This window comes from Mauremys mutica, chromosome 1, assembly GCF_020497125.1.
Source record: "Mauremys mutica isolate MM-2020 ecotype Southern chromosome 1, ASM2049712v1, whole genome shotgun sequence".
Lineage (NCBI taxonomy): Eukaryota > Metazoa > Chordata > Testudines > Geoemydidae > Mauremys > Mauremys mutica.
The window spans coordinates 223,143,908-223,162,292 of record NC_059072.1 but is presented as its reverse complement, the minus strand read 5'-3'; the positions used below and the strand labels follow the sequence as shown (position 1 = coordinate 223,162,292).

General features: G+C 43.3%; 1 long non-coding RNA gene across 1 annotated transcript; it reads right to left on the bottom strand.

Moving 5' to 3' along the window:
• Window positions 1-535: 535 nt before the first annotated feature.
• On the bottom strand, window positions 536-18,373 carry LOC123367300. Its single transcript, XR_006578406.1, has 4 exons — window positions 17,984-18,373; window positions 10,701-10,866; window positions 9,283-9,350; window positions 536-1,887 (listed from the first exon to the last, which is right to left on the bottom strand). It is a non-coding gene; the product is annotated as an uncharacterized LOC123367300 (long non-coding RNA).
• Between the last annotated feature and the right edge of the window lie 12 nt (window positions 18,374-18,385).

The window sequence follows — 18,385 nt, the reverse complement described above, 5'->3', positions numbered from 1 at the left end:
GCAAGACAAGGACAGGACAGAAGGGAGGACGGGACAGGACAATGGATAGAGATGTTTTGTTTGAACCAACAGGTACAAGGGCTAGGGTTGGTAACTGTCAGGAATGTTATACATAACTTGTTTGTAACAATGTATAAAAGTGAAATGAGAGGAGGGGCACCTTTGTCCAGCCAAGGGGCCAACAGTTAGTACCATTGTTATGGCCATACATGTGTTAATGTATCTGAAGATGAGCCAGGGAGCTAGTACCATGTTTTGTCAACAATAAACCTGGCCAAGTGCCACCATCACTGAACCAAGTCTGTGGGTGGAGGTCTGCTGAGCCAGTTATCCGTGCAGAGCTGGGACAGCACACAGAACACACACACACACACACACACACACACACACACACACACACGCCAACTGACAACTTTATATCTTCATCATTCAAAAATAAAATTTTACATATTCAGGAAAATTGTAGAGGTTAGACGCACATAATTAGTGTTGCTAACAGTTAAACACCAGTCACGTGAATAGCATTGTGCTTATGTGTAAACGGTGTCTTAATTAATTACTTTACTTTTGTTAGTGCATCCAATATGAACACTGGATGAGGTGTGTAAGGTTGATGTATCTTTCTTTTTAGTTTATCAGTACATACATTAGCTTGTTTAGATGGCATCACACAACTATATATTTCAGGCAACTTTAAAAAGGATTCACATGTTTACATATTTTTAAGGAAGACAGTTTTCTAAAATCATTGAAGAACATAATTGTTGGTACAGTTTATTGTAAATGATGAAGAAATAAATCTAAAGTGGCAGGACTTCTAATACTTGTAATATTTGTCCAGAAAAATCAACAAGCAAAGACCCAATGTTTTATTGCAGAGCAGAGAAAGATTGTTTACTCTCTGAAGCCCCCTTATTACAGTAGAACCTCAGAGTTACAAACACCTCAGAAATGGAGGTTGTTCATAACTCTGAAATGTTGGTAACTCTGGTGGTAACATTGTGGTTGTTCTTTTCTAAATTTACAACTGAACATGGACTTAATACAGCTTTGAAACTTTACTATGAAGAAGAAAAATTCTGCTTTCCCTTTATTTTTTTTAGTAGTTTACGTTAACACAGTACAGTACTGTATTTGCTTTTTTTTTTTTTTGGTCTCTGCTGCTGCCTGATTGTGTACTTTCAGTTCCAAATTAAGTATGTGGTTGACTGATAAGTTCCTAACTCTGGTGTTCGTAACTCTGAAATTCTCCTGTAACAGATTTAGAGCATATGCATACAGCATAATAAAAGGATTGGCCACAGGCTGGTTGGGTCCTAGAATAAAAAAATCTAGGAAAAAGGTAGTTTAGAATATATGAAGTCATGCTAGTGCATAATCTTGCTACACAAAATCTATAACATGACATTGATTGGGTCCAGGTAATGGCACTATTTTGCACAATCAATCTTGTTCAATACATAATTTACCATACCTTCCTCTGCCCTCATCCCATTTTTCAGCCCCCAAATCTGTAATTCTCCATACACGTGATTTAAAAAAATACATATTGCTTTTTCAATTCACAAGCAAAAAGAGTAAAAGTTGAAGGCCAATGGTCCAGTACTTATGTTTATTATTGTAGGGTTGCTTTTATGTATGCCTATGACAGGAAAATACAATAACATGTGCGGAGAAATCTGACTTCAGTTTTAATCTCTCAATGGTTTATTCTGCATAGTGAATTCTTAAAAATAAGGATAGAAAAAACAGACTGTCACTTTAATGCTTTCAGGAGTCTATTCTAATCCATGTCACTTGGTGCTTCATGGATTCAGTGAGCTGTTCCACTCTTGGTCTTTTGGCACACTGTGCATCACAACAGTGTGGTCTGTGATAGAGACGGGCCTACAACAAGCAAAACAGAATATAAAATAATTAAACATTCTGCACTTACAGCCTTAGATTAATGTCCATAGGCATGCCACTGCATGCCTTGCTGAGTTATAAGGTGTATCCCTGGCCTTCTCTCAATGGATCAATTGTATAACTCATGTCCCTTGATGGGCCGTCAAGCAGGCTAGCTAGTGCTGATGCCAAATTGTCTGGGGATGTCACCCGGATGCACAGCACAAGTTTGGAACTACAGACATACCATACATATAATTTATAATACAAAGGTGATACAAACACACAAACGAGATTATCACACCTGGAAAATTATAAGATTTTTGCAGATACCTTACACAGCATATCTGGCATTACTCATTGCACTTTTACAATATTCATAATATCCTAAAGTGTCCCCCCAGATTCCATACAGTGTCACACATGCAGACATCTGAAAAGCAGATAGCAGTACAGAGTTACTTGTCCAAAACCCAGCCATCCAACACTGTTTTGTTTTTTATTGCAGTTGTCCATGCTAGAGTAATAATCTTCCTTACTCAAAAGAAAAATGTTTCCATCATTAATTTCATGCTACAGAAACCCCACATAGCATGCAGTTGTTTTAATAAATCTATGCAGTTGCGCTAGTAAATAAATATTTGTTTATAAAGTGCACTGTAACTGAAGACCATTGTTAGCTTAACACTATATGATGCAGAATTTTTTTTTTCCTTTTAAAATTTGGTAATTCTGCATGGCAACATTGTGAGTATATTTCATGGATATTTTCCTTCCAATGAGAAAATAAGTTCATGGGTTTCCCTCATTACCAAAATGAAACCAAAGGTTACAAATATCCGTACATGGAAAATTCTCTTGGGAGTTAATTGTGTACACAAATCTTAACTTTTCAAGTATATTTCATATGGCAGTTTTTTGTAATCTAAAGTAAATGGTAGATACTAGAAAGAAATTATCTTTAGCGGTCTGTAATCTTTTTTCACCATACTTTGCTGGGATACTATGCAGTTTTAGAAATCTAAGAAGCACTGGCAAAGCATGCTATCAGATGAAACATATGTAGTAGAAGTCAAGATGAGATTAGATAGTCAGTTTATGGTCTAAGCACTGCTGCAGTGGTTTGTTCTTTGCTTCTTGATAACCAGCATGGGGGGATCAGAAGCACAGTTTGGGACTGGTTGGAGAGTTTAACCTCAGTGTTACCCACCAGTCTTGGGAGTATCTGCTCTCCCTTTTGCAGCCTGCCCTGACCTTGGCATTTCCAGTGAGGGCTGCTCTAGGCACACAGGGTCACACAGCATGTTTCTCAGTATTTTGAGCCTACTTGTTTGTCTAATTGTCTGCTTCCCGAACCTCCATTGAACTGCTGTTAATGCAGTATTCTTGCAATTTCTATCAGGAATCCTGTATACTACTTGAAAAATCTTGCTAGCTTCTCACTTCTTTTGAGGAAAACCTTCCAGATCCTGGGTGCTATCAGAAAGTAAAGCATGTTGCACACTGGGTTTTGTATATCTTAAACATTTCTCTTTGGTGTGGCTCTTGATATTATCCTAGAATCCATAAAACAACAATAACCTCTGATAGATTTTTTGAATGTTTTGGCAACCTCCTATTCAGTAGATATTCCATACATTTTGCATCTATAGCCTTGAAGAAACCTTGTCTTTGTCAGTGGGTAAAGACAGCGTTTGAAGCACTGCTTAATCATTAAGGATAGCTATGTACACAAAAATGTCACTTTGCATTTAGCAGCAGTACCTCTAGTTTGCACTTGCCTGTCGGAGTTAGGAGGAAAGACTAAAAATATGAAATATTTGTCTATTGGCTAAGTGACAATTCAGAAGGTATAACAGTTTACAAGTATTTGAAAGATGGAGGAGGAGGGAGAAGAATTATTTGGGATAGACAAGGGATGGAATTCAGAATAAGGAGATGTCAATAAGGAAAATTTGGGCTGAATAGATGGAAAATCACCTAGTAGAGAGAGGCACTGAACTGTTGAATTCCCTTCAGAAGGAAGTGGAAGACTTGCTATTGTCATTATTTATACTACAGTACTGCCTAGAGGCCCCAACAAGCTTTGAGACCCATTGTACTAGGCACTGTAAGTACACAACGTGGTACCTGTCCTGAAGAACTTATAATCAGAGTAGACAAGACAGCAGTGAGAAAAAGGAGGTGGGGTTTCCATCGTTTTCACACTGAGACACAGACTGTGGTTTGCCCAAGGAGAGAGAGAAAATCTGTGGCAGAGCCAGGAATTAAACACAGATCTCCTAACTCCCAGGCAAGCACTCTAACCGCATGACCACCCGTGTCTTTAAGGGACACTGACCCATGTTAAACAAAGCACTAGCGCGTTGGCTGGGGAATGGACTGGATGACCAAACAGGTGTTTTTGCCCTGGCTCCTGTGATGCTATCACTGATGTGGCTTCTGAATTTTGAAATAACTGAAATTTTACTTTGTTGACTGCTAAAGGCTCATGCCAAAATCATTCCACCTTTGATAAAGACGATCATTAGAAGAAAGCCACTGCTTTCTCAATGACTGGCACAGTTTTGATACCTGACTATAAAAGCTTTTTTGCTCATTTATTGCCCCTCAGATTGCAAAAGAGTTTCTTATAAAAGCTCAGTGGCCATTTCTTTGCTCCAATCTATTTCTGAAAATTTGCTCTAGTTACTGTTGCACTAACGGTGAAGTTGAGGAATTGAGAAGGTGAGTCACTCAGGTTGAATGTATTTCTGTATAGCCCATTAAACACTCTGCTCAGCTACTCTTTATCCCATCACTTAATCACTTTGGTTTTAGCTGTGCTGCACTACTGTTTTTACATAATCCATTTCTGTTTCGGAAATGTCAAGTGTTATTTTACTGTACCACATGTTGTATGATAGCATACACAAAATAGCTGTGATATGAATATTCAGACTATGTACCAGAACGGGTTTCCATATGAATGGGTCATGTAATGGTGATATTTCTGATAGCAGGATCACAGGACTGAAAAGCTGGGAAATTCTATCATAATCTGTATTATGCAGTGGATTTTGTACCCCTTTGGTGAAAATACTGACCCATTGAAGTCTATGGCAAAACTCCTATAGACTTCAGTGGAATCAGGATTTTACCCTTATTTGCAGTGCTAGTGGTGATGGTGTATAATTAGAATTTTATTCCATCTGTCCATTATACATTCACCTGGTTTGCTGGGCAGATGTGCATAAGCTTACATACAAGTTCACTAAAATTATACCAGCTAGAATTAAACCATGTGCAAATAATAATAGGAGATATACCAATCTCCTAGAACTAGAAAGGACCTTGAAAGGTCATTGAGTCCAGCCCCCTGCCTTCACTAGCAGGACCAAGTACTGATTTTGCCCCAGATCCCTAAGTGGCCCCCTCAAGGATTGAACTAACAACCCTGGGTTTAGCAGGCCAATGCTCAAACCAGTGAGCTATCCCTCCCCCAATATAATAACCTTACACGAGGGTGTGATTTCCAGGTCACGCAGGTTAGTTTTAAATATAGTCATGTTACTTAGTATTTGTATCATCATAGCACCTAGGATCCCTAGTCATGGACCTGGACCCCATTGTGCTAGGTGCTGTCAAAATACAGGATGAGAGAGTCCTTGCCCCAAAGAATTTACAATCTAAGTGCAAGACAAGAGACAACAGATGGATACAGACAAATAGATGGGAGAGTACAAGGAAACAATAGGAAAATATTGATCAACTAAGCACCTGGAACCAGAATTTGTTGAAGGGCTAAGTCAGTTTTTGACAGCAGTAGCCCTTTCTGCAGGCATGAAGAGACTATTTTCTTCATTTGGACTAATTCATTCAATGTTGAAAAATCAATTGGGAGTTGAAAAAGTAGGAGAACTTGTCTTTTTCTTCTAGTATATGATTAAAAACAAGAAGGGAGTAAAAGAGATCTACTAGCTGTAAAAGTTTGAAGGACAGCCTAAGTAACTGAGGAAACTCTTGTCTTATTTTCAAGACACTTAGGTGAGTAGAAACTTAAGGGATAGAAACTTTGTTTGGCATATTTGAAAATCCCAGGCTGACCTGAAATAATCAGTTTAATTCACTGACTACAATGAATCCCTCTGTTCCTTTAATAAATCATTTAGTTGTAAATGTGAAACATAAGAGAAATTTATGTATCCAGATTTAAGATTGTTTTATTCAATAAAAATAAATTGTATATAATATTTTGTTTGTTGAAATTCCAGTTATCATTCTAATGCAGCTTGATACAAACCATGAGCAAACAGTGAATTATCTAGTAAACAAGAAATATATCACTCACCATTTTCTAACATACTAAAAATGTAAAATTAATAGGATTGAAAATATAAAATGATATATAATTGCTTAAATAAATGTATACAGGAATAGCGTACCCTCCAAGGTAGCAAAAAGATGTATCAATTCCATCAAGGCTCTATTTAGTTGTAAATCCACATATTTTAATGGTTATATCAACCTATGAGAATGGACCTTTCTTTAGAAAATAAGTGAAGTACAAAAGTCAATTAAAACTCATGATTTAAATCAAGGTTTTCTATTTGGTGATTTAAATCACTTTGATTTAAATTAATCCATCCTGACTTCTGGGAGACAGGGATCAAGTTCCCAGCATGCAACTTTCTCTGTTCCATAATACCGCCACATCCTATAATTTTCACACTGTTTGGGTCTCTACCATCTCTGAGAGAAGCATGGAGCCCACAGAGTTCAGCACTAGTCTCATTAATGTTTCAAATACAGGACACACAATTCCCCAGCATTTGCAAGCCTTCAGGGAATACTACAACAACTGGGATCACAACGAGGAGAGTTTGTTGATGGACATAGTGAAAAAAATTCCAGATTATTTGTGGCATTGATGGAGCAGATGGCAGAGGGGCCACTTCTGGGTCTGAGAAGCATTGACTGGTGGGATTGCAGATTTGGGATGAAGAGAAGTGGCTACAGAACTTTTGGATGTGAAAGGCCACATTCCTGCATCTATACTGGGTTCACTCCAGCCTTCCAATTCAGGGACACTAGAATGAGAGCTGCATTGACAGCGGAGGAGTGGTGATCATGCTCTGGAAGCTTGTAACACTAGATTGCTACTAGTCAGTGGGAAATCATTTTGGATGTGGAGAATCTACAGTGGAAGCCATTGTCTTGTAAGTGTGTAGGGCCATTAATTATCTCCTGCTAAGAAGGACTCTTGGCAGTGTGCAAGAAACAGTGGATGGGTTTCCAAACAGTGTTGGGACATTAGACGGCGTACACATCCCTATTTTAGCACCAGCCCACCGTGCTACTGACTACATCAATAGAAAGGGGTATTTTCCCATGGTTATGTAAGCACTAGTGGATCACCAGAGGTGCTTTGCTAAAAGTTGCATGACACTTGCACCTTTAAGAACACAGGACTCTGCCGAAAGTTGCATGCAGGAATATTCTTTCCTGATTGACAGATTTACCACTGGTGATGTGAAAATGTCAACCGTAATTCTGACGCCTTGCTCCCCTGGCTCACGAAGCCATACACTGGCCACCTGGACAGCCCCAAGGAAAGAGTCAACTAATGGCTCAGTAGGTGCAGAATGACAGTGGAATGTGCTTTTAGTAGACTGATGGGTCACTAGCATTATTTACTCATTAGATTAGATCTCAGTGAGTAAAACATCCCAATGGTTATAGCTGTATGTTGTGTACTGCATAATATATGGGAAGCAAAGGGGGAAGAGCTGCTGCCAGGGTAGAGGGGAATGGTGGAGCAGATGGCTGCTGAATTTGAGACGCCAGATGGCAGTATTATTAGAAGATCCCCACGTGGAGCTATGTGTTTGAGGGAGGCTTTTTCACAGTCAGCCACCATAGTGTACTCTTGTGCTATCTTGAGATACTGTTTGTCTTGTGTACTTTAAATTATGTATATTTTGCTTTGTGCCTGCTGCAGATTATTAATACTGCTGGGCTGGGGGCTTTGCCTGCCGCTATGAACAGTGTGGTGCTTGTTGTATAAATATGGCTGGGTGTTCTCCTGATGCTACAAATTCTGTGGTGCCTTTTAAACATCCTCCATATAAGGGGGAGTAGAAAAATAAAGTAATTAAGAAGAAAAGAGCCATCTTACTGAGCAACAGTATTGCATAATTAATAACTTAGCAGTATTGGTTTCTGAACTGTGTCCTTTCCCTATCTTCTCTATTACGTTCCTTTCCCTCTGTGGACTCTGTATAGTCACTCTGCTTCCCTTGCTGTCTGAATGATTTTTATTTTTATTTCCTTTCTATTTCCCACCAGCCCCTCCCCACATGGTGCCTCCTTCTGCATGAACATTTTGATCAGTAGTACTATTATTTTACTATTATTTTCTTCACATAATTCTAAGTGAGATTCACTGATTAAGTAGATATTCTTTTTTCTGGTTTATAAAATTTTTAAAAGGCTGAGCCGGCATGCAACCCAGCTAGAACTAGAGGGAAACCAAGAAAATAAATGGGGCAAGACCCACTGCTTGGGAACCACTTTTTTAATAACAGCATAGGCTTCATTCCACTTTCACACCACTACAATCCCAGTATGAACCTTAATTGAGTCACTCTTGATTTAAACAAGTGCACCATGTGTACAGAACTAGGGTACCAGATAATTGGTTGTAATTTACAATATTATTTATTTAAGCAATTAAATTTTTTCTCAGTTTGCCAAAATTTTCCAGAATTGTCGTGTTGTTTAAGAACCCTTAGAAATTAAGATATAATTTGACTTTCTAGGTCTCTTGTTACAGAATTGAAATAAGTAAAGACAGGTCAAACTTCGTTGTACTTTCCTAGAATCGTAAGGATGTATTTAATTATTCAACCCAACACCCAGATTTGTAAAGGTATTTAGGTGTTTCCCAAAATGAGAATTGGAGTCCTAAGTGCCTAAATCACTTTTGAAGATGGGACTTGGATGGTGAAGTCACTTGGGCCCAGATCCTCACTTCCTATGAAATCACTTAGGTTAGATGCCTAAGCACCTTTGAGGATCTGGATCTAAGGCTTTTCTAATTGAGTGGAACAATGCCTAAATACTGTTCAAAATCTGTGTCTAAGTCCCTAAATGAGGGGAGGGCAAGGGAGAGATCTTGTGTTTGCTTTAACAAATTGTAATATATTCAGATATACCAGGGGGGGTGGTATCAGAACCTAGACAGATAATTAATACATTAAAGCCCCAGTTTTGTCAGAGTAGTGAATTCCATTCTTCTTTGACAAGTTTGATCTAAACAGATGACACATTTAGAAAATACATTCTACTTAAATTCTCTCTCGCATTACAAGACATAATATATGTAAATACTTATAAATTCTCTGTAAGCTTTACCTTCAATTCCCCACAAAATACTGTCTGAGATCCTGCCTTTTCCACATCCTTCTATTCCAAAACAGGACCTGAAAAATTTAGTGGACTTCTATGAACCAGAAGCAAATACTAAAGACTTGGAAAGCCAGAGGCATATCACTGGTGAAAAGCCAAGCCAATGTCTACATCTGAAGGGAAGTGTAAAGCGGATGGGATTTCTATCAGGGCACTGCACCACAATTTTGTCATATATGTTTTCCAAGCCCAGGTAATGACCACTAACCAGTACTCATTTTAGTGTGATCTTAAAGGGACGAACCGTGGCCAGTGGGACCCATAATTGGCCGAACCAGCAGGTAAAACAAATCGGCCTGGCCCATCAGGGTGCTTATCCTGGTGGGCCGCATGCCAAAGGTTGGCATGATCCCTGGTCTAAAGTCAGGCACCAGAAAATGAGGAATACACTACATGTGAAAATGTCATGTCTTGACTAGCATCACATCAGAATTCTGTGGCACAGGCAGGAATAGAATCGAGTTCTCTAGGGCAGCACTGAACTACTTCAACCATAGACCATCTCTTCTCTTTCTGCAGTCCCCTACCTCATTCACTACACCAGAGATCGGCAACCTTTTGCCTGGAACGGCGAACCACGGCCAGTGGGAGTTGTGATCAGCTGAACCTGCGGACGCTGCAGGTAAACAAACCGTCTCGGCCCACCAGCAGATTTCCCTGATGGACTGCGTGCCAAAGGTTGCCGATCCCTGCACTACACACTTAATTTCTGCAACAAATGGAGCAGGGGTCCCATAGACAGTAGTCTCCTTAACTTACATACCCCTGATTCATCCCCAAAGCAGGTCCAGTCTGTGCACTGAAAGAGGCAGGCAACCTTAATTCTGGCATTTGCTAGCTTTCAAGTGCTTGACTTTACAACCTTAATAATGTCTTTTAATGTGAGTAGTATTGTGTGTGTGTAATATAACGAAAGAAATTGAGAAGCTTGCAGCATTCTGAATGCATACACAGCCTTCCAACTTCAGAGTGGAATATAGTTTATGTATATTGCATAACCCTCCCTCCCCCTCTAAAAATATAAAACCAAACCCACAACACTGTTAAAACACCTGTCATGGAAAATTTCAGCCCACACAGTTAAAGTCTGGCTAAATTACAATGAACAGCAGGATTTATAATGGGAAGTGTCAAATAGCCTTCATAGTAGGCAGTGCTACGAGCCCCACCTATAATTAAATTCAAAATGTTTTTAATTGTACCATATACAAATCTTCCTAGGAAGACAATGAATGTATATTTATAAATGCCAAATGGGAAAGAGTTGTTCTGGAAAGTCCTAATCAGCTCTTATTCTTGGGCAAACTCTAGCCAGAGATAACTTTATACTTTGGATCCCAGTGCTGGGGTAAGGCCTCTCTTACCTTGTGCCCAATTACCTTCTGGAATCTGGAAAGAGTTACGGTGTTCCAGTCACACCCTCATTCCCTAGCCAGCCACTCCTACTCCTAGGGCTCTTTGGGATGGTGGTTATGCCAGCTCCATGCCACAGGCACTCTTGTGCCACAGCAGTTCCATGGGGGCCGTCACCTAAAAAGAATGTCTCAGGTGTGGGAATCTCCTTCACATTCTCTGCACTGAAGACTGATACAAAGACTTCATTTAGCTTTTTTGGAATGACCTTATCTTCCTTGAGTGTTCATCTAGCACCTTGATTGTCACTGTTTGGCAGGCTTCCTGCTTCTGATTTACTTATTTAATTTTGCTGTTCGTTTGTGTCTTTTGCTAGTTGCTCTTCAAATTATTTTTTAGCCTGCCTAATTATACTTTTACTCTTAACTTGTCAGAGTTTATTCTCCTTTCTATTTTCCTCAGTAAGATTTGACTTCCAGTTTTAAAAGGTCGCCTCCAACCGCCTCTTTGACACTATTGTTAAGCCATGGTGGAGTTTTTTTTTGGTTTTATTTATTTATTTGGGGTATACATTTAGTTTGAGTTTCTGTTATGGTTTTTTAAAATAGTTTCCAAGCAGCTTAAAGGCATTTCACTCTTGTGACTGTTCTTTTTGATTTCTGTTTAACTAGCTTCCTTGTTTTTGTGTAGTTCCCCTTTTGGAAGTTAAATACTACTGTGGTGGGTTTCTCTGGTATTTTCCCCCCTACAAGAATGTTAAATTTAGTCTCTTTATGGTCACTAGTATCAAGCAGTTCAGCTACATTTTCTTGGGCCGGGTCCTGTGTTCCACTTAAGCCTAAATCAGGAATTGCCTCTCCCCTTGTGGGTTGCAGGACCAACTGCTCCAAGCAGTCATTAATAGTGTCCAGAAATTTTCTCTGCATCCCATCCTGAGGTGACATGAACCCAATCAATATGGAGATAGTTGAAATCCCCCAATATTACTGGGCTTTCTGGTTTTGTAGCCTCTCCAACCTCCCTGAGCATATCACAATCACCATCACCATCCTGATCAGTAGTATATTCCTACTGCTATATTCTTATTGTTCAAGCATGGAATTTCTATTCAGAGATTTCATGGTACTGTTTGATTAATTTCAGTTTTTTACTATATTTGACTCTGTGCTTTGTCACATATCATGCCACTCCCCCACTAGCACAACCTACTTTGTCATTCCTATATATTTTTATACTCTAGTATTACTGTGTCCCATTGATTAACATCATTCCACCAAGTTTCTGTGATGCCTATTATATCAAGATCCTCATTTAATACCAAGTATCAGAGGGGTAGCCGTGTTAGTCTGGTTCTGTAGAAGCAGCAAAGAATCCTGTGGCACCTTATAGACTAACAGACGTTTTGCAGCATGAGCTTTCGTGGGTGAATACCCACTTCTTCGGATGCAAGCAGTGGGTATTCACCCACGAAAGCTCATGCTGCAAAACATCTGTTAGTCTATAAGGTGCCACAGGATTCTTTGCTGCTTCATTTAATACCAGGCACTCAAGTTCATCAATCGTAACATTTAGACTTCTAGTATTTGTATATAAATAAGCACTTACAAAATTTGTCAACATTTAATTGTCTGCTTTCACGAGATATAATTGAATGGGACTCTTATTTGACTTTCTCTCCAGTTCCTATGTGTACTTTATCTACTTCTATCTTCTCCTTTTTTACTAGAATAGAGTATCCCTTTTAATAAATCCTCACCTAAAGAATGTCTGTGTCTGACCTGTGTGCTCCTCTGCACTTTTTGGCTTTCCCACAGCCATTAGTTTAAGAACTCTTCTACAACCTTTTTAATTTTACATGCCAGCAATCTGGTTCCATTTCGGTTTAGGTGGAGCCCATCTCTGCTGCAAAGGATCCTTCTTTCCTAAAAGATTCCCAGTAAGCCTTAATCCCTCCTCCTAACACCATTATCTCATCCAGTGAGACCGTGCAGAGCCAGTTAGACAGGCAGAACTGCATGTGGAATTGAAAGCATTTCAGAGAATGCTATCATAGACTTTAATCTCTTACCTAGTAACCTACATTTGACCTCCAGGACCTCTCTTCTACCTTTCCCTATGTCACTGGTACCTACATGTAGTACAATCACCACTCTTCTGCGGCTCAGCCCTCCGGCCAAGTCATGTAATAATTCACTCTCCTTCTAGGGTAACTAAAGGTCCGGTTTAAAGTTCAAAATGTCCAAACTTCTGCTCATCTCAAATGCTCATGAAATCCTTTGCTTATTGGCCCCTGTAGAGACACTCTTGAACAGCTTCTTCCCCAGCAGGGTTACCCCCATTTCCCTTTGCTAGGGACTCTTAGCAGTTTACCTCTGAGGAACTCCCTGCTACTTTTAGGCCCTAACTCATTGCTCTTCCTCGCCTCTCTGGGTGATTCAGCTTGACTGCCTCAGGGCTTGGCTACACTTACAAGTTGCAGCGCTGGGAGTTACAGCGCTGGTCATGCAGCTGTGTAGGGCCAGCGCTGGAGTGTGGCCACACTTGCAGCACTTTCCAGCGCTGTATTGAGAGGTGCATTGTGGGCAGCTATCCCACAGAGCACCTCGTCCCATTTTGGCGCTGAGTATTGTGGGAAGGGGAAGGAAGTGTGCGGGTCATTCCGCTTCCTGTGCCAACGCCCCGTGATGCATCGCTTCACATCCCAGCATTCACTCTTTCCAGCAACGTTTGGCGCCATTGTGAGTGTCTTTCTGTTTTACTCTCTGTGTGTGAATCGCGATTTCTGTGGCAAATGGAGCCCGAGCTGCTGAGGACTGTGCTGATGAGTGTCGCCAGCACAACACGTTTGGCAGTCGAGCTATTCCTTCAGCTCCAAAGTGATAGTGAGGAGTCTGACGATGATATCGATATCGATTCTCCTGCCGCGTGTGACACTAAAGTGCTTGTGGCATTCACGGAAATGCTCAGCACCGTTGAACGCCGCTTTTGGGCTCGGGAAACAAGCACTGACTGGTGGGATCACATCGTCATGGAAGTCTGGGATGACGAGCAGTGGCTGCAGAACTTTCGTATGAGAAAAGCCACTTTCATGGGACTGTGTGCTGAGCTCGCCCCCACTCTGCGGCGCAAGGACACAAGATTGAGAGCTGCCCTGACGGTGGAAAAGCGGGTGGCTATTGCAATCTGGAAGCTGGCAACTCCAGACAGCTACCGGTCGGTCGGGAACCAGTTTGGAGTGGGAAAGTCGACCGTTGGAATCGTTTTGATGCAAGTTTGCAAGGCAATTAATCGCATCCTGCTAAGAAAGACCGTGACTCTGGGGAGCGTGCAGGACATTGTGGATGGCTTTGCACAAATGGGTTTCCCTAACTGTGGAGGGGCGATAGATGGGACGCATATTCCTATTCTGGCCCCCCCCCACCTGGCATCAGAGTACGTTAATCGTAAGGGGTATTTCTCTATGGTTCTCCAGGCGCTTGTGGATCACCGCGGGCGTTTCATTGACATTTACACAGGCTGGCCTGGAAAGGTGCATGATGCACGCATCTTTCGGAACAGTGGCCTGTTCAGGAAGATGCAGGCAGGGACTTTTTTCCCAGACAGGAAGATCACAGTAGGGGACGTCGAAATGCCCATTGTGATCCTTGGAGACCCCGCTTACCCGTTACTGCCTTGGCTCATGAAACCCTATACAGGGAAGCTTGACAGGAGCAAGGACCGGTTCAACTACAGGCTGAGCCGGTGCCGAATGACTGTGGAGTGTGCTTTTGGCCGTTTAAAAGCTCGCTGGAGATCTCTGTATGGGAAGCTAGACTTGGGGGAAAGCAGCATCCCCGCGGTTATATCCACTTGCTGTACCCTCCATAATATTTGTGAAGGGAAGGGTGAAACATTCAGTCAGGCATGGACCACCGAGGTTCAAGTCCTGGAGGCTGAATATGCACAGCCAGAGAGCAAGGCTAATAGAGAGGCCCAGCACAGGGCTACAAGGATTAGGGATGCCTTGAGGGAAGAATTTGAGGCTGAAACCCAACAGTAATGTTTGCTGCCTTGCATGGGAGTGAATTGCACTGTTTACACTGTTATTCTATTACCCCTAAAATGATTTGCAGTGCCTCTTTCTTTACTGGGCTAAGGTATCTTTCACTATCTGCTATAATAAAGACTGTTTTCAAAGCCAAGAATTGTTTTATTGAAAAGAAAAAACCTTCCTTGACAGACAGACACACAACATTTCATGAACACAAGAGGGCAGGGGTGTGGGTTGGTGAACTGTACAGTCACAAGTTTGCATATGTCCTGTCTGGAGTGCTGTTTAATGAATCCTGCACTTCAGGGTGCATATACTGCATGGTGATGGGGGTTGAGTGCAGAGGGTAAGGGTGGTGGTAGGTATCAGGGCTGGTTGGGGAACGTACAGGTGTTGGAGGCAGCTGGTGGTGGTAAGAACCTGAATGCTGGGGAAAGGTGGTTTGAGCTGACATTGGGGCACAAGGCAAAAAGCTTTGGGACGGGGCGGGTGGGGGAGTAGCACGGTAGTGCTCTGCTTGCATGGCAACGAGTGACTCGATAGAGTCCGCTTGGCGCGACAGGATGCTTAGCAGCCGCTCTGTGCTTTTCCTCTTGGCCACTGCATTTCTCTTGCGGATCCTGCTTTCCTTCTCTCTCCACTCCTTCAATTCTTTACTCTCTCTAGCAGAGTGATGAAGAACAGTTTTCAGCATGTCCTCTTTGCTCTTTCGGGGATTTTTTCTCAAATTTTGAAGCCTCTGTGATGTGGAACATCTGCTCAGTCCAGTAGTCAAGGTCACTGTAGAAACCCAGAAATGACAACATTTAACAGGGGCAGCATTGTATCCACTATCTCCAGACATGAATTGTTACACTGAGGGAGTTCTCACTTTAGCATTCTTTTCCCACACACATAACACAACAGAAGCCACGAAATGGTGAGTGAGGGGTGCTTATAGAGGGAGAAGTGGGGCTTGATTGATAGAGGGGAGCTGGTTGCTTCGGGTAATCTGGAGTGATAGAGGGGTTGAGTGAAGATGCAGCTGCAGGGGTGATCTTCACTATCTCCCTATCTCTTCACTAAAGAGTCTCCCAACATTTTTCACAGGAGTTAATCCTGGAAGATGTCTCCCTGCTGCGAGTCACTAGGGAACAGCGGGAGGCTCTTTTACAGCAATGTGGATTCCGCCCAGGACCCTATGCGGCTTGCCTGTGTTCAGAAATGGTCCCCCCCGCACTCGCAGCACAGTGGCGCGGACGCGTCAGCGTGACTGGGACAAGGAACACAGTGGCTCTGCCTATAAACCTGCGCAGGCATATTGCCCACGCTGTGGCTGAAACTTTTGCTGAGATAACTGAAGCAGATTACCGCGACGTGATAGACCACATCAACGGGCTATTCTAGTCTGGCATGCATGCAGCCATAACCCCCCTTCCTCTCCAGAAACATTTCCACCCAGAAAATAAAAGCCGCTTACCGGTAACCCGCTCCTCTGCTTGTCCTTCTGCAACTGCTGGCTGCTGCGATTGGGTACTTTCCTCCTGGCTTGAGAAGAGCTCCTGGCTGCATGCCCACTCTGGGGTGTCTTCCCCCATCCCAGGAGCTTCACTCGCGGTTTCCTCCCCCCCCCCCCGCCGCCTCCGCCTCCTCCTCCTCCTGTCCCCCAGCCTGCTCAGAAGTGTCCATCGTTGTCCTGGGATTGGCAGTGGGGTCACCCCCAAGTATCGCGTCCATCTCCCTGTAAAAACAGCAGGTCGTGGGGGCAGCTCCGGATCGGCGATTGCCCTCGCGGGCTTTGTAATAGGCACTCCGCAGCTCTTTAACTTTCACCCTGCATTGCAGCGCGTCCCGATCATGGCCCCTATCCAGCAAGGACCTTGATACCTGCTCAAAGATATCGTAATTCCTACGGCTGGAGCGCAGCTGTGCCTGCACAGATTCCTCCCCCCAAACACTGATGAGGTCCATCAGCTCGCCATTGCTCCATGCTGGGGCTCGTTTGCCGCGTGGAGGCATGGTCACCTGGAAAGATTAACTGATTGCACTCCACACACACCTGGCTGCAGCAAACAGGAAGGAGATTTTTAAAATTCCCAGGGCATTTAAAGGGCGGGTCACCTGAGGCAAGAGCAGTAGAGTGCAAACTGATGAGCAGAGTGGCTGAACAGGAATTCTGGGATAACTCCTTATTCCCTGGAGGACACTTAAAGCGCTGGTGAGTGTCCACACCTGCTGAGCAGCGCTGGATCACCAGCGCTGCACTCCTTATACCCCTGCCGGGATGGGTTTTCAGCCAGCGCTGCAGCCAGGGAGTTGCAGCGCTGGTTGTGCCCTGCAAGTGTGGACGGGGTGTAATTGCAGCGCTGGAAAGCCTCCACCAGCGCTGCAACTTGTAAGTGTAGCCAAGCCCTCAGACTCTTCCTTGAGGGGAACTCCCCTTATTTCTTTCTCTAGGGTCCACCTTTCTTCTGAGTTCCCAGCTCTATTTGAATAGTACACACCCTGCTCCACCACAGCTGGGGTCAGTCTTTCTAATTACACCCAGTGGGATCAGTAATGAACTAATGGCAGCTTCTCAGTAAAGCTAGGGATAGCTGCTAAATGATAGGCAGAGCTTGCCTCAAAGGACTAGCTAGTCTATGACACACGTCTTATTGGCCGCTATGGTCTGGTTGCATGTTCCAGTGGAGTTTTTGGTAACCATGATGCCACAAAATGATACATTTCTGGATGTCACACCAGCCTCAGCTGCTTGAACTAAAATTTTTACTACCACCCATTGTTTACATGTTGCCTCTTTCATCTGCTGTTTGTGGTATGCAGCATCTCATCTTGCCATTCTCCTTTTATTCAAAGATTTTAAGTTTCCTTACAGCAGCCTTTCTTAAATGTTTTGAAGGAGAGTGACAGCAGCCTTTCTGCTAGGCAACAAAGTTAGTACTGGGAGAACACAGGGCACTCTGTGGTACTTCTGTGAAACAAGGCCCTGGGAGAACTCTAGGGGTGGGGGGTGTATTTCTGTTGTGGCAGCACAGGGAGCATCTATCTGCTCCAAAGGGCCCAATTCTAGAATCCACTGAGTTCCAAAGAGAGGCTCAGGGTGGCAACAGAGGCACCTATAACTATTACAAGTATTTGTTTTGCAGTGCTGTTGCACATAGGAGCCCGTCATGGGCTGGGCACTGAACAAGCACAACAAAAAGATGGTTATAGGTTCTTACGGTGTCCCTAAACCTCTGACTGCCTGATGCTAGGGCAGGGACTGGCTCCCCTGCTGATTACCTGTTCTGGTCATTGCCTCTGAGGCGCCTGGCATTGGAAGACAGGCCACTGGGCTAGCTGGACCTTTGCTCTGACCCAATATGGCCGTTCTTTCGTTCCCTGCTGGGCTCACAACCCAAGGAACCAAAGTGTTGCGCTGGCTGGTCCCCTCTCCTGGTGCTGGCACAGTGTGGGCGCTCCAGGGGCCAGGAACTGCCGGCTGAGGGGCTATTGCCTGGGCCCCAAGGTTTGTTTGCTGTTTAATTACTGCCCAGCGTCCCCTGACCTGTGGGCGGCAGCGAAGGGAGGCGGGGACCCCCCCCCGCCCAGGTTTGGCCTCTGCGGCCCGCCTGCAGCACTGCCTCGCCGCCCCCGGAGGCCGCCGCGGTTGCTCCCCCCAGGGTGGGGTGGGCTGGGCTGGGC